This window comes from Sander vitreus, chromosome 15 (genome assembly GCF_031162955.1).
Source record: "Sander vitreus isolate 19-12246 chromosome 15, sanVit1, whole genome shotgun sequence".
NCBI classification, from domain to species: domain Eukaryota; kingdom Metazoa; phylum Chordata; class Actinopteri; order Perciformes; family Percidae; genus Sander; species Sander vitreus.
In genome coordinates, this window is record NC_135869.1 from 27,973,785 (window position 1) to 27,990,769 (window position 16,985).

General features: G+C 36.2%; 1 protein-coding gene across 1 annotated transcript in view; it reads right to left on the reverse strand.

Annotated features, from left to right (window-relative positions):
* The window catches only part of engl (endoglin, like), a 28,898-nt gene extending 27,432 nt beyond the window's left edge, over positions 1–1,466 (reverse strand). Inside the window, exons 1-2 of the mRNA XM_078270458.1 lie at positions 1,200–1,466; positions 29–252 (exon numbers count right to left, since the gene is read on the reverse strand). The gene's annotated coding sequence lies outside the window, so the exon portion shown is untranslated. The remainder of the gene's footprint in view (positions 1–28; positions 253–1,199) is intronic.
* Positions 1,467–16,985: the final 15,519 nt, after the last annotated feature.

Here is a 16,985-nt window from a genome sequence, read left to right on the forward strand (position 1 = left end):
ACCAACTCAGTCAAATCTCACAACTCACAAAAGAAAAGTAAGAAACGTTGATTGCGTCGATTCAGATTTCTGACGTTATTACTGTGATATAGACTATGTATTTTTCCCAGAAGGACTTCAAAGTCTTCTTGTGCCAGCTTCTATTTGTTGTGTCTGATGGCGCCGACACACCAACCCGATAATCGGCCGTCGGACAGTCTGGCGAGGTCGGTGACTCGAGTCTCTTCGGTGTGTTCTGAGGCACTTTTTGAACTGCATGAATGAATGAATGAGGACATTTTATTTCAGACATATCAAAATAAAATAAAACACAAAAAAAGATATCAATTAGGTCACAAATAAGCCAAGTAAAAAACACGTTAACCAGCATAGACAAGCCTGAAACGGAGTAGGAAGAAGTATACACTATTATATAATCCTATATATACAATCCTATGTGTATATATATATATATATATATATATATATATATATATATATATATATATATATATACTGTACATATATATAAACATATATACTGTACATATACACACATATATAACTATATATACATATACATACACACATATATGTGTATGTATATATATATATACTGTACATATATATAAACATATATACTGTACATATATACACACACATATATAACTATATATACATATACATACACATATAACTATATGTATTTATATATATAATTATTTATGTGTGTATGTGTATATACAGTACACATACACACAGTATATGTACACATGTTACTGTACGTATACAACTTTATATATACATACACATACATATATACATACATACAGATACATTCACACACACACACACACACACACATATATATATATATATATATATATATACATACACACACATAAACTGTACACACACATACATACATAACACTTCACACAAATGTTTACATACACATATCGCATATATGCATTTTATACTGTAACATACATACCTATACATGTACACATTACAAACACGTGTATACTACACATACACGTATACACACCCACATAAGTACATACTCACACAAACATAACATACCCTACTGTATAATACATTTCTAAATCGTATAATACAAGTAAGTTATTTATATTTATCTTGTATATTGTATATACACTAACACATAGCCTACATAACCTTTATTATGAGAACCGTACAGAACAGAAAGTTGGACTCACCTGCGGCACTGCGCGGAGGGACAGGCGGATTGCTGATCCAGCTGTTGCTCTCCCGAGCTTCCCTGTGAGGGGGCCGGGCTGCGCTCACAGCTCAACACACGCCCCCCTCATTTCCTCAACACACAACCACGCAGTCACACACACACCCTACCCATACTCCGTGTGAACCACGCAACAAAATACTCGCGTGTCGCGTCAGACGTCTTTCTCCAGCGGAGGTGCGACTTGTGGGAAATATTTCTCAGTGGAAGTTCATTTTAACACACCGAGTGGGACTGAAAGTGTGTGTGTGGGGGGGGGGGGGGTAGTTGTAGGCCTAAAGACACAATTAAACGGGCAAATGGGAGGGACTGCGGGATGGTGTGACAGTGTGGAGAGAGAGATGGCGAGATGGAGAGGAATAAAAGGCTGTGGGAACGTAGATGGCAACAGGAAGGAGGGATGGAGGGAGCGGAGGGAAGAGGGAGGGAAGGAGGAGGAATGGAGGGAGAGAAGGAGGAGGAAGAGAAGGGAAGGTGGGAGAGAAGGAGGGGACATAGGAGGGAAGGAGGAGGGATGGAGGGAGAGAAGGAGGAGGAAGAGAAGGGAAGGTGGGAGAGAAGGAGGGGACATAGGAGGGAAGGAGGAGGGATGGAGTTTGGTCAGAAGTTTGACTGGCAGGTGAAATGTTTTAGGAGGGAAGTGCAACACACTTTCTGAGACATTAAGGACATATTTTATATTTATTTTATATTTTATTATGCTTTTTTCTTTCTTTTCAAGAAACGTCATCACTGCACATTTTGCACTCAATCCATTCAGCCTCCTTCTTATGCAAAACAGCTATTTTGTATATATTTGTTTCTGTATTTATTGTTTATTTCATATTAATGTTTAATATGTTAGTTTGTTTATGTATGCACCAACCACCAAGGCAAATTCCACATAAGTGCAACTAAGGGACGACACTAGGATTGAAAGACGGGGGGGGCGTAGCCCCAAGGCTATGCAAAACTTGCAAAATCTTACTTACAAATGTTAGCCTTTAGATACACCAAAGCTGCATGGGGGTTTACCTAGGCCAGACTGTGCTCCTGCTGAGGTCTTCTTAAGACCTCTATCTACCACTATCTATCTGCTTGTGTAAATGTGTGGTAAAGTAATACCATACCTAATCCCGCTCTCTATTAGATAAGTTGCAGGTCAAAATAACCCTATTTCATTACTAGGGGTGATTAGACACACACACACATACATACACACACACACACACACACACATACACACACACACACACACACACACACACACACACACACACACACACACATACATACACACACACACACACACACATACAGGTGTGACGATACACGTATTCGTATTGAACCGTTCGGGGCTGTCGGTTAGGTGCGCATTGCAAACCGAACGATTCGTTGGACTAATCCTATTTCATTTTTTAAAAAAGAGCTTAAATTGTGGGAAATATAATGTTCTCAGTGCTGCTACACTCAACAAGGCGATGACGAAACAGGCAACATGCCGTCTGCCCTCCCACTCCTGAAGACAAACACACTACTGCAGCCAGGCGTGACACGCTGAACGAGCTCGTTACAACATGGTCGACAAGGAGTTAAAGGGTCTGAATTAATAACCTGATGGCGAGATGAATACAAGTTCTAGTATGTATGTATGTATGTATATATGTATGTATACGTATGTATGTATGTATGTATGTATGTATGTATATGTATGTATGTATGTATGTATGTATACGTATGTATGTATGTATACGTATGTATGTATGTGTATGTATGTATGTATGTATGTATGTATGTATGTATATATGAATGTATACGTATGTATGTATGTATGTATGTATATGTATGTATGTATGTATGTATGTATGTATGTATATGTATGTATGTATGTATGTATACGTATGTATGTATGTATACGTATGTATGTATGTATATATGTATGTATGTATACGTATGTATGTATGTATGTATGTATACGTATGTATGTATACGTATGTATGTATGTATGTATATGTATGTATGTATGTATGTATGTATATGTATACGTATGTATGTATATATGAATGTATACGTATGTATGTATGTATGTATGTATATGTATATATGTATGTATGTATGTATATATGAATGTATACGTATGTATGTATGTATATGTATGTATGTATATGTATGTATGTATGTATATATGTATGTATATGTATGTATGTGTATGTATGTATGTATGTATATGTATGTATGTGTATGTATGTATGTATGTATGTGTATGTATGTATGTATGTATGTATGTATGTATGTATGTGTATGTATGTATGTATGTATATGTATGTATGTGTATGTATGTATGTATGCTCATATATAGCCTAGTCTACATTTAGACAACATCTACATACTAGTTTATTTTATTAAGGCAAAGGAATGCAGAAAGTTAAGTTGGTCAGAATCAAGTATATATAATAAATATCATGAAATAATTTAGTTTAGGCTATGTCTTGGTGTCTCTCTCTCTCTCTCCCTCTCTGTCTCTCTCTCTCTCTCTCTCTGTCTCTCTCTCTCTCTGTCTCTCTCTCTCTCTCTCTCTCTCTCTCTCTCTCTCTCTCTCTCTCTCTCTCTCTCTCTCTCTCTCTCTCTCTCTCTCTCTCTCTCTCTCTCTCTCTCTCTCTCTCTCTCTCTCTCTCTCCAGTAACTCTCTACCTCGCTCGTCCACGTACCGTGACCGTGCAGGCGGCCGCTCGTGAGCCTCTCTCTAAAACACCGTTTCAGTCATCTCCACCAGCTGACAGTTCGTGAAATAAAAATAAAACAGACTGCAGTGCACGACGACACCAACAGATGAATGGTGAAGGAAGACTGATTCCACGTAGTGAGTGATACAGAGTGCACTATAATTATTATTTTTCTTATTATTATTTGGGGGGGCTTAGGAACATTTTGGGGTAGCTTCAGCCCCCCTACAATAGGCCTAACGACTGCAACTTATTGCGGCAATGGCAATAAACCTTTTTCTGATTCTGATTCTGGTGATCTTACATGTCTATGAGAAATAAAAGCAAAAACACACTGCAGCCATGCCTCCATGTTTTGGCACACTTACGTTGCATGTGTTCTAAGGGTGGAGCTCAGGAGTTTGACTGACAGGTGAAATGTTTTGGGATGGAAGTAAACAAGGGAACACACTCTCTAAGACATGCCATGGATCATATTTTCCATATTTCTTGAGTTTAGATGTTGGATTTTTCTCTACTTTCAATGTTTGTATGAGAAACGAATAAGGGCACTGCAGTCATGCCTCCATTTGTTGCAGCCAGATTATTCACCTTTGTTAATAGGACAATTGTCCAGTTTACGTATTTACCTTCACAAAAGTGCTCGTTTTGCCGCTGACAGGCTCAGATTATTACTCTAAGTGTCTGACAACATTATGGAAAGGATTTCTACAGAGATAGACCTTTTTAAAACCTCTTTGAGACCTTTCTGTTTAACCAGAAACAGCTCTGAAGTCGCTAGCGCTAAACCCACCAGACTCCATTTAAAAAAGCAATACTTTTAGCGTGTATAGAGCCAACATATTCTCACATGTAAATCAGTAAACTATGTGTTTATTTCAACCAAAACTAGAGTTGCAATGGTTGGAAAAGTGGAAAGACGACCCAAAACAGCTTTTCATAGTTTTAATATGTTTCTGTCAACTTTGAATGAAGTGTATTTCACGATGCAAAAATTATTGATTATTTACATGGAGTCTGGTGGGTTTAGCGAACGCAATTTCGCGGATGTTTTTTATGTTTAAAACTTTAACAGAAAGGTCGACCTCCTTAGAAATCCTTTCCATAATGTTGTCAGACACTTAGAATAATAATCTGAGACTGTCAGCAGCAACAACAGAACTTTTGTTAAGGTAAATACAAGCTGGACAACTGCCCTATTTACTTACATCGTAGCTCGTTTCGCCGCTGCCAACTGCAGCGATCTCGCTTAAAGGTGCTGAAGGTATCTTCACAGCAAGCAGAAAAACAGTCTGCTAAATTCTGCAGGTTTTCATTCTGGATCACCGCTGAAAACTGTAAAAAGAAAAATATCCGCAGATCCTGTTTGGGCCTGTTAATCGGCGCCTATAAACTGGTTTTAGGACCAATATTAATCAACAGACATGAAGGACATTTTGGATTTAGCGTAAATATTGTTATTCATGTCTATGGGTGTCACGATTCTCCAAATCCACGATTTGATTTGACTTCTGATTTCAAGGCCACGATTCAATTCAATTTTGGGAGTTTCTCAGTTTGCAATTGATGCACCATGAGTTTAACGAGGTGCACGTGAATGCGCGATGGAGTCCCCATTGGAGCCCACATGCTTTCCAATTTCTAAAATGTGAGGATTTTTCTGCATTGGAATACTTTTACTTTTAATACTTTAAGTACATGTTCCTGATGATACTTACATACTTTTACTTAAAGCTACAGAGTGTAAGAATGTCTCCCATCTAGTGGTGAAAGTGTATATGACAACCATCTGAATATTACTTTCTAGCCCCTCCCATTCCGAAATTAGCTCGTAGTATCTCCATCGTTTACACGCAGCTGTTCTAGCTGACGTGAGTTGTCTGCCAGGGAAATCACGATGTTATGCAAAACCATGCTATAGTTAGCCAAGCAACTATAAAACTTCAAATTTACACAAATTTTGCTTCCTTGGCGAGTGGAGGTATGTCCCTCTTTGGTTAATGTATTATAAAGATGGAGGAATGTCCCTCTTTGGTTAATGTATTATAAAGATGGAGGTATGTCCCTCTTTGGTTAATGTATTATAAAGATGGAGGTATGTCCCTCTCTGGTTAATGTATTATAAAGATGGAGGTATGTCCCTCTCTGGTTAATGTATTATAATGGTGGAGGTATGTCCCTCTTTGGTTAATTATAAAGATGGAGGTATGTCTCTCTTTGGTTAATGTATTATAAAGATGGAGGTATGTCCCTCTTTCGTTAATGTATTATAAAGATGGAGGTATGTCCCTCTTTGGTTAATGTATTATAAAGATGGATGTATGTCCCTCTTTGGTTAATGTATTATAAAGATGGAGGTATGTCCCTCTGTGGTTAATGTATTATAAAGGTGGAGGTATGTCCCTCTTTGGTTAATGTATTATAAAGGTGGAGGTATGTCCCTCTTTGGTTAATGTATTATAAAGATGGAGGTATGTCCCTCTTTGGTTAATGTATTATAAAGATGGAGGTATGTCCCTCTTTGGTTAATTATAAAGATGGAGGTATGTCCCTCTCTGGTTAATGTATTATAAAGGTGGAGGTATGTCCCTCTTTGGTTAATGTATTAAGATGGAGGTATGTCTCTCTTTGGTTAATTATAAAGGTGGAGGTATGTCCCTCTTTGGTTAATGTATCATAAAGGTGGAGGTATGTCCCTCTTTGGTTAATGTATCATAAAGGTGGAGGTATGTCCCTCTTTGGTTAATTATAAAGATGGAGGTATGTCTCTCTTTGGTTAATGTATTATAAAGGTGGAGGTATGTCCCTCTTTGGTTAATGTATTATAAAGATGGAGGTATGTCCCTCTTTGGTTAATGTATTATAAAGGTGGAGGTATGTCCCTCTTTGGTTAATGTATTATAAAGATGGAGGTATGTCCCTCTTTGGTTAATGTATTATAAAGATGGAGGTATGTCCCTCTTTGGTTAATGTATTATAAAGATGGAGGCGCTACACTATGAACCCCCCAGACCTCTCAGGTGGTCTGGGACAGGTCTGCTTGTTGTCCCCAGAGTCAGAACTAAACAGGGAGAAGCAGCGTTCAGGTTTTATGCTCCACAAATCTGGATCAAACTCCCAGAAAACTGCAGGTCTGCTGCAACTCTCAGCTCTTTTAAATCAAGGCTGAAGACCTTTCTTTTTGATGTTGCCTTTCTTTAAATAATTGTTCATTTCTTATACTGAAGTTGCATTGTTGAAACTGTATGACAATCTATATAAGCATATAAAGAGAAATTAAAAAGTAAGACCGGTGGGACCGGCCCATTCTGGGAATGGCAAGGATTGCGGGTGGATTACGTGTATAGAGCAACGGCTTATACATTGTCCCACAATAGCAGCCTAAAATCTTGTATTTTATCTGCTTTTATATTTTTTTCATCGTTTTTAACTGCTCTTTAAGGTTTAATTTCTTATACTGCACTGTAACTTCTATTCTTGTATTTTAATTATGTAAAGCACCTGTTGCTGAAATGTGCTATATAAATAAAGCTGCCTTGCCTTGCCTTACGTGGCGGCCGCAATTCCAGCAACTCGCTCATATTTATTCTGAATGATTCTACGCGTACAAGAATACTTTGATTAGTTGGTGGAAGTAATATGCACATATTTGTGAAAGAACAAAGGTTACTCCAAAAATTACACAATGTAGGTTTAAGTAGCATTTTCAATGCAGGACTTTTACTGGGTCATGACCGAAAGAACGAGATCCAGGGTACAAGCGGCCGAAATGGGTTTCCTCAGGAGGGTAGCTGGCGTCTCCCTTAGAGATAGGGTGAGAAGCTCAGTTATCCGTGAGGAGCTCGGAGTAGAGCCGCTGCTCCTTCACGTCGAAAGGAGCCAGTTGAGGTGGTTCGGGCATCTGGTAAGGATGCCCCCTGGGTGCCTCCCTAGGGAGGTGTTCCAGGCACGTTCAGCTGGGAGGAGGCCTCGGGGAAGACCAGGACTAGGTGGAGGGACGTCCAGCTGGGAGGAGGTCTTGGGGAAGACCCAGGACTAGGTGGAGGGACGTCCAGCTGGGAGGAGGTCTTGGGGAAGACCCAGGACTAGGTGGAGGGACGTCCAGCTGGGAGGAGGCCCGGGGAAGACCAAGGACTAGGTGGAGGGACGTCCAGCTGGGAGGAGGTCTCGGGGAAGACCCAGGACTAGGTGGAGGGACGTCCAGCTGGGAGGAGGCCCCGGGGAAGACCAAGGACTAGGTGGAGGGATTATATCTCCAACCTGGCCTGGGAACGCCTCGGGATCCCCCAGTCGGAGCTGGTTAATGTGGCCCGGGAAAGGGAAGTTTGGGGTCCCCTGCTGGAGCTGCTACCCCCGCGACCCGACCCCGGATAAGCGGACGAAGATGGATGGACTTTTACTGTTTTTTACAGTGTGGTGTTAGTACTTTTCTTAAGAAAAGGATCTGAATACTTCTTCCATCACTGTACATACACACTGTCTGTGTTTCTTTTACGTCCAGTTTCATTCCCACTAATAATTCCAAGAATGTTTTTAATTCTAACCATTTCGGGACACCATTAAGAACAGCTGGGGCCCGGCCTGGCTCTGCAACCAGTGTCCATTCAAAAGCAGTAACAGTACTCCATCTAACCATCAACTCAACTCAGAGATGGAAAATAATTTGCCAAATTACAGCAAAGCAGACTAGATATTGTTAGCACTTACTGAAATTAGAGTTGACCCATTTGGGAGTTCTAGGAACTGTTGTGGACATCAGCTGATGCAGCTTAAAGCAGAGTTCACTGTCGTGTCGTCCTGTCGTTTTTGGCACAGAACAGCAGACAGCTGTACATGTTATGTCTCATATTCAGAGAAAACTTTGGACTCATCTTTACAAAGTCATCAGTCCAAACTCCTGTTTTTCTATGTTGGCATTTACAGCCTGCATTATATATATGTCATGTCTAACCATGTGACAAAGACAAATAGTATTGAAGGTTTGGCAATAACTCAACATGATAATTTATCGTCTTTCAATGGAATCATATCGTGATGAAGTCATATATCGAGATATCGTGATATACAACTAAAGTTTAGATCTTAGAATGCAATGAGGACGAAGCACGTAAACAGCTGTTAGTTTATTCAGAACGGATCGCAAATGATCTGAATGAAGAAACGTAAAAAAAACCTGGACCCACAGCTCCCTCAGCTGACTAGTGAGGGGACCAGATCAAGACATCAACATAATCAAAGACCTGGAACCATATTGGAGACTTTCTGGTCCCCATCACCTCATTAATACTGTCCTTCATCACGGTCTCCATCACCAAATAAATACTGTCCTTCATCACGGTCTCCATCACCTAATAAATACTGTCCTTCATCACGGTCTCCATCACCTCATTAATACTGTCCTTCATCACGGTCTCCATCACCTCATTAATACTGTCCTTCATCACGGTCTCCATCACCTAATAAATACTGTCCTTCATCACGGTCTCCATCACCTAATAAATACTGTCCTTCATCACGGTCTCCATCACCTAATAAATACTGTCCTTCATCACGGTCTCCATCACCTAATAAATACTGTCCTTCACCACGGTCTCCATCACCTAATAAATACTGTCCTTCATCACGGTCTCCATCACCTAATAAATACTGTCCTTCATCACGGTCTCCATCACCTGATTAATACTGTCCTTCATCACGGTCTCCATCACCTGATTAATACTGTCATTCATCACGGTCTCCATCGCCTCATTAATACTGTCCTTCATCACGGTCTCCATCACCTGATTAATACTGTCATTCATCACGGTCTCCATCACCTGATTAATACTGTCTTTCATCACGGTCTCCATCACCTCATTAATACTGTCCTTCATCACGGTCTCCATCACCTCATTAATACTGTCCTTCATCACGGTCTCCATCACCTAATGAATACTGTCCTTCACCACGGTCTCCATCACCTCATTAATACTGTCCTTCATCACGGTCTCCATCACCTGATTAATACTGTCCTTCATCACGGTCTCCATCACCTGATTAATACTGTCCTTCATCACGGTCTCCATCACCTCATTAATACTGTCCTTCACCACGGTCTCCATCACCTGATTAATACTGTCATTCATCACGGTCTCCATCACCTGATTAATACTGTCCTTCATCACGGTCTCCATCACCTCATTAATACTGTCCTTCATCACGGTCTCCATCACCTAATAAATACTTTCCTTCATCACGGTCTCATCGCCTAATAAATACTGTCCTTCATCACAGTCTCATCACCTAATAAATACTGTCCTTCACCACGGTCTCCATCACCTCATTAATACCGTCCTTCACCACGGTCTTCATCACCTGATTAATACTGTCCTTCATCACGGTCTCCATCACCTGATTAATACTGTCCTTCATCACGGTCTCATCACCTGATTAATACTGTCCTTCATCACAGTCTCATCACCTGATTAATACTGTCCTTCATCACGGTCTCCATCACCTGATTAATACTGTCCTTCATCACGGTCTCCATCACCTCATTAATACTGTCCTTCATCACGGTCTCCATCACCTGATTAATACTGTCCTTCATCACGGTCTGCATCACCTAATGAATACTGTCCTTCACCACGGTCTCCATCACCTAATGAATACTGTCCTTCACCACGGTCTCCATCACCTCATTAATACTGTCCTTCATCACGGTCTCCATCACCTGATTAATACTGTCCTTCATCACGGTCTCCATCACCTGATTAATACTGTCCTTCATCACGGTCTCCATCACCTGATTAATACTGTCCTTCATCACGGTCTCTATCACCTAATAAATACTGTCCTTCATCACGGTCTCCATCACCTGATTAATACTGTCCTTCATCACGGTCTCCATCACCTCATTAATACCGTCCTTCACCACGGTCTTCATCACCTGATTAATACTGTCCTTCATCACGGTCTCCATCACCTGATTAATACTGTCCTTCATCACGGTCTCTATCACCTAATAAATACTGTCCTTCATCACGGTCTCCATCACCTAATAAATACTGTCCTTCATCACGGTCTGCATGCCGACGCACTGGCCGACAACGCGCTGGATAATTTAGGATAGTGGCGGGGCTCGGGCAGAGAATCTAAACTCTGTATACGTACAACAGGGTTCAACATTAAAGGGATGTCCAACACATCTTTAACTTTGACTCCTAAAGTCCAACACATCTTCCCAAATTTGCAATTAGCCATCAATTTTCGTAAAACGTCCCATATTTGAGCTTTATATATTTGATTTCTCGCATAAAAAAGTCTCAGAAGTGAATTTAGTAACGAAATAGCCCAACAAACAATGTATACCTTTGCAGTGTCTGAAATATGAGACCTGCTGTCTCGTCTCCAATGTGTTTACAGCCCACCAAGCGCTAATGCTAAAAACAGCAAATAGTGAGAAAACAAAAGAGGACGGTTGACGTCAGCGAGTGTTTCCTACAGTCAGGATGAGCCAGTATGTGCAGCTGCCATTATTTTCATTATTTATTATTTTCATTATATTTTAATTTTTTCATTATTTTTTAATTGTTTTCATTATTTTCATTATTTTTATTTTCATTTTCATTATTTTCATTATTTTTTATTATTTCATTATTTTCTTTATTTTTCATTATTTTCATTTTCATAATTTTCTATTAGTTTCTTTATTTTTCATTTTTTCATTATTTTTATTATTTTTTATTATTTTATCATTTTAATATAATAATTTTCATAATTTCATTATTTTCATTATTTTTATTATTTTTCAATATTTTTATTATTTTCATTATTTTTTATTATTTTTATTATTTTTCATTATCTATATGGAGATATAATCCCCCCACCTAGTCCTGGGTCTTCCCCGAGGCCTCCTCCCAGCTGGACGTCCCTCCACCTAGTCCTGGGTCTTCCCCGAGGCCTCCTCCCAGCTGGACGTCCCTCCACCTAGTCCTGGGTCTTCCCCGAGGCCTCCTCCCAGCTGGACGTCCCTCCACCTAGTCCTGGGTCTTCCCCGAGGCCTCCTCCCAGCTGGACGTCCCTCCACCTAGTCCTGGGTCCTCCCCGAGGCCTCCTCCCAGCTGGACGTCCCTCCACCTAGTCCTGGGTCTTCCCCGAGGCCTCCTCCCAGCTGGGCGTGCCGAACCACCTCAACTGGCTCCCTTTCGGCGTGAAGGAGCAGCGGCTCTACTCCGAGCTCCTCACGGATAACTGAGCTTCTCACCCTATCTCTAAGGGAGACGCCAGCTACCCTCCTGAGGAAACCCATTTCGATCGCTGTACCCTGGATCTTGTTCTTTCGGTCATGACCCAGCCTTCAGCCTTTTTTTATTATTTTCATTATTATTTTCATTATTTTCATTATTATTTTATTATTCTTTATTTTTATTATTTTTTATTGTTTTTATTTTTTTATTATTTTTATTTTCTTTATTTTCATTATTTTCATTATTTTCATTATTTTATTATTTTTCATTATTTTTTTATTATTTTCATTATTTTCATTATTTTTATTTTCATTATTTTTTATTATTTTTCATTATTTTCATTATTATTTTTATTATTTTTCATTATTTTCATTATTTTCATTATTTTTTATTATTTTTCATTATTTTCATTATTTTCATTATTTTTCAATATTTTTATTATTTTCATTATTTTCATTATTTTTATTATTTTCATTATTTTTATTATTTTCATTATTTTTCATTATTTTCATTATTTTCATTATTTTCATTATTTTTCATTATTTTTATTTTATTTTCATTATTTTTATTATTTTTCCATTATTTTTATTATTTTCATTATTTTCATTATTTTCATTATTATTTCATTATTCTTTATTTATTCTAAGTCTCAGAAGTGAATTTAGTAACGAAATAGACCAACAAACAATGTATACCTTTACAGTGTCTGAAATATGAGACCTGCTGTCTCGTCTCCAATGTGTTTACAGCCCACCAAGCGCTAATGCTAAAAACAGCAAATAGTGAGAAAACAAAAGAGGACGGTTGACGTCAGCGAGCGTTTCATCTCTCTCCTACAGTCAGGATGAGCCAGTATGTGCAGCTGCCATTATTTTCATTATTTATTATTTTCATTATATTTTAATTTTTTTCATTATTTTTTATTATTTTCATTATTTTATTATTTTTATTATTTTCATTATTTTCATTATTTTTTCATTATTTTCATTATTTTTTATTATTTTTCATTATTTTTCATTATTTTCATTATTTTTCAATTTTTTTATTATTTTCATAATTTTCATAATTTTCATAATTTTCATAATTTTCATAATTTTTCATTATTTTCATTTTTTCATTATTTTTCAATATTTTTCAATATTTTTCAATGTTTTTATTATTTTCATTATTTTTTATTATATTTATTATTTTTTATTATTTTTCATTATCTATATGGAGATATAATCCCTCCACCTAGTCCTGGGTCTCCCCCGAGGCCTCCTCCCAGCTGGACGTCCCTCCACCTAGTCCTTGGTCTTCCCCGAGACCTCCTCCCAGCTGGACGTCCCTCCACCTAGTCCTGGGTCTTCCCCCAAGACCTCCTCCCAGCTGGACGTCCCTCCACCTAGTCCTTGGTCTTCCCCGAGACCTCCTCCCAGCTGGACGTCCCTCCACCTAGTCCTGGGTCTCCCCCGAGGCCTCCTCCCAGCTGGACGTCCCTCCACCTAGTCCTGGGTCTCCCCCGAAGGCCTCCTCCCAGCTGGACGTGCCCGAACCACTTCAACTGGCTCCTTTCGACGTGAAGGAGCAGCGGCTCTACTCCGAGCTCCTCACGGATAACTGAGCTTCTCACCCTCTCTCTAAGGGAGACGCCAGCTACCCTCCTGAGGAAACCCATTTCGGCCGCTTGTACCCTGGATCTTGTTCTTTCGGTCATGACCCAGCCTTCAGCCTTTTTTTATTATTTTCATTATTTTTCATTATTTTCATTATTATTTTCATTATTATTTTCATTATTTTCATTATTATTTTATTATTCTTTATTTTTATTATTTTTTATTGTTTTTATTTTTTTATTATTTTTATTTTCATTTTCATTATTTTCATTATTTTCATTATTTTATTATTTTCATTATTTTCATTATTTTATTATTTTCATTATTTTTTTATTATTTTCATTATTTTCATTATTTTTATTTTCATTATTTTTATTATTTTTCATTATTTTCATTATTATTTTCATTATTATTCATTATTTTCATTATTTTTTATTTTCATTATTTTTCATTATTTCATTATTTTTATTATTTTCATTATTTTCATTATTTTCATTATTTTCATTATTTTTATTATTTTTATTATTTTCATTATTTTCATTATTTTTTCATTATTTTTCATTATTTTTATTATTTTCATTATTTTTCATTATTTTCATTATTTTTTATTATTTTCATTATTTTTTCATTATTTTTATTATTATTTTCATTATTTTTATTATTTTTTCATTATTTTTCCATTATTTTTCATTATTTTTTATTATTTTCATTATTTTCATTATTTTCATTATTATTTCATTATTCTTTATTTATTCTAAGTCTCAGAAGTGAATTTAGTAACTAAATAGCCCAACAAACAATGTATACCTTTGCAGTGTCTGAAATATGAGACCTGCTGTCTCGTCTCCGATGTGTTTACAGCCCACCAAGCGCTAATGCTAAAAACAGCAAATAGTGAGAAAACAAAAGAGGACGGTTGACGTCAGCGAGTGTTTCATCTCTCTCCTACAGTCAGGATGAGCCAGTATGTGCAGCTGCCATTATTTTCATTATTTATTATTTTCATTATTTTTCAATATTTTTATTATTTTCATTATTTTCATTATTTCTTATTATTTTTATTATTTTTCATTATCTATATGGAGATATAATCCCTCCACCTAGTCCTGGGTCTTCCCCGAGGCCTCCTCCCAGCTGTACGTCCCTCCACCTAGTCCTGGGTCTCCCGAGGCCTCCTCCCAGCTGGACGTCCCTCCACCTAGTCCTGGGTCTTCCCGAGACCTCCTCCCAGCTGGACGTCCCTCCACCTAGTCCTGGGTCTTCCCGAGGCCTCCTCCCAGCTGGACATCCCTCCACCTAGTCCTGGGTCTTCCCCGAGGCCTCCTCCCAGCTGGACGTCCCTCCACCTAGTCCTGGGTCTTCCCCGAGGCCTCCTCCCAGCTGGACGTGCTCGAACCACCTCAACTGGCTCCTTTCAACGTGAAGGAGCAGCAGCTCTACTCCGAGCTCCTCACGGATAACTGAGCTTCTCACCCTCTCTCTAAGGGAGACGCCAGCTACCCTCCTGAGGAAACCCATTTCGGCCGCTTGTACCCTGGATCTCGTTCTTTCGGTCATGACCCAGCCTTCAGCCTTTTTTTATTATTTTCATTATTTTTCATTATTTTCAATATTATTTTCATTATTGTCATTATTATTTTATTATTCTTTATTTTTATTATTTTTTATTGTTTTTATTTTTTTCATTATTTTTATTTTCATTTTCATTATTTTTATTATTATTTTTATTATTTTTCATTATTTTCATTATTATTTTCATTATTTTTTATTATTTTCATTATTTTTCATTATTTTCATTATTTTCATTATTTTCATTATTTTCATTATTTTTCATTATTTTTATTTTATTTTCATTATTTTCATTATTTTTATTTTTATTATTTTTCATTATTTTCATTATTATTTATTATTTTTCATTATTTTCCATTATTTTCATTATTTTCATTATTTTTCATTATTTTCATTATTTTTATTATTTTTATTATTTTTTATTATTTTCATTATTTTTTATTGTTTTCATTATTTTCATTATTTTTATTTTCATTATTATTTTATTATTCTTTATTTTTATTATTTTTTATTGTTTTTATTTTTTTATTATTTTTATTTTCATTTTCATTATTTTCATTATTTTTTATTATTTTCATTAATTTCATTATTTTCATTATTTTTTATTATTTTCATTAATTTCATTATTTTCATTATTTTTTATTATTTTCATTATTTTCATTATTTTTTATTTTTTTTATTTTTATTATTTTTATTGTTTTTATTATTTTCATTATTTTTATTATTTTTCATTATTTTCCATTATTTTCATTATTTTTTATTTTTTCATTATTTTTCATTATTTTTATTTTATTTTCATTATTTTTCTTTATTTTTATTATTTTCATTATTTTCATTATTTTCATTATTATTTTCATTATTTTCATTATTATTTTATTATTCTTTATTTTTATTATTTTTTATTGTTTTTATTTTTTTTATTTTCATTTTCATTATTTTCATTATTTTTTATTATTTTCATTATTTTTTATTATTTTCATTATTTTCATTATTTTTATTATTTTTCATTATTTTCATTATTATTTTCATTATTATTTCATTATTCTTTATTTTTTCGTCAGACTGCGTGGAGCTCCTAAAGTCCAACACATCTTCCCAAATTTGCAATTAGCCATCAATTTTCGTAAAACGTCCCATATTTGAGCTTTATATATTTGATTTCTCGCATAAAAAAGTCTCAGAAGTGAATCTAGTAACGAAATAGACCAACAAACAATGTATACCTTTGCAGTGTCTGAAATATGAGACCTGCTGTCTCGTCTCCAATGTGTTTACAGCCCACCAAGCGCTAATGCTAAAAACAGCAAATAGTGAGAAAACAAAAGAGGACGGTTGACGTCAGCGAGCGTTTCATCTCTCTCCTACAGTCAGGATGAGCCAGTATGTGCAGCTGCCATTATTTTCATTATTTATTATTTTCATTATATTTTAATTTTTTTCATTATTTTTCATTATTTTCATTATTTTTTATTATTTTCATTATTTTTTATTATTTTCATTATTTTTCAATATTTTCATTTTCATAATTTTCTATTAGTTTCTTTATTTTTCATTTTTTCATTATTTTTATTATTTTATATTATTTTGTCATTTTTATTATTTTCATAATTTTCATAATTTCATTATTTTCATTATTTTCATTATTTTCATT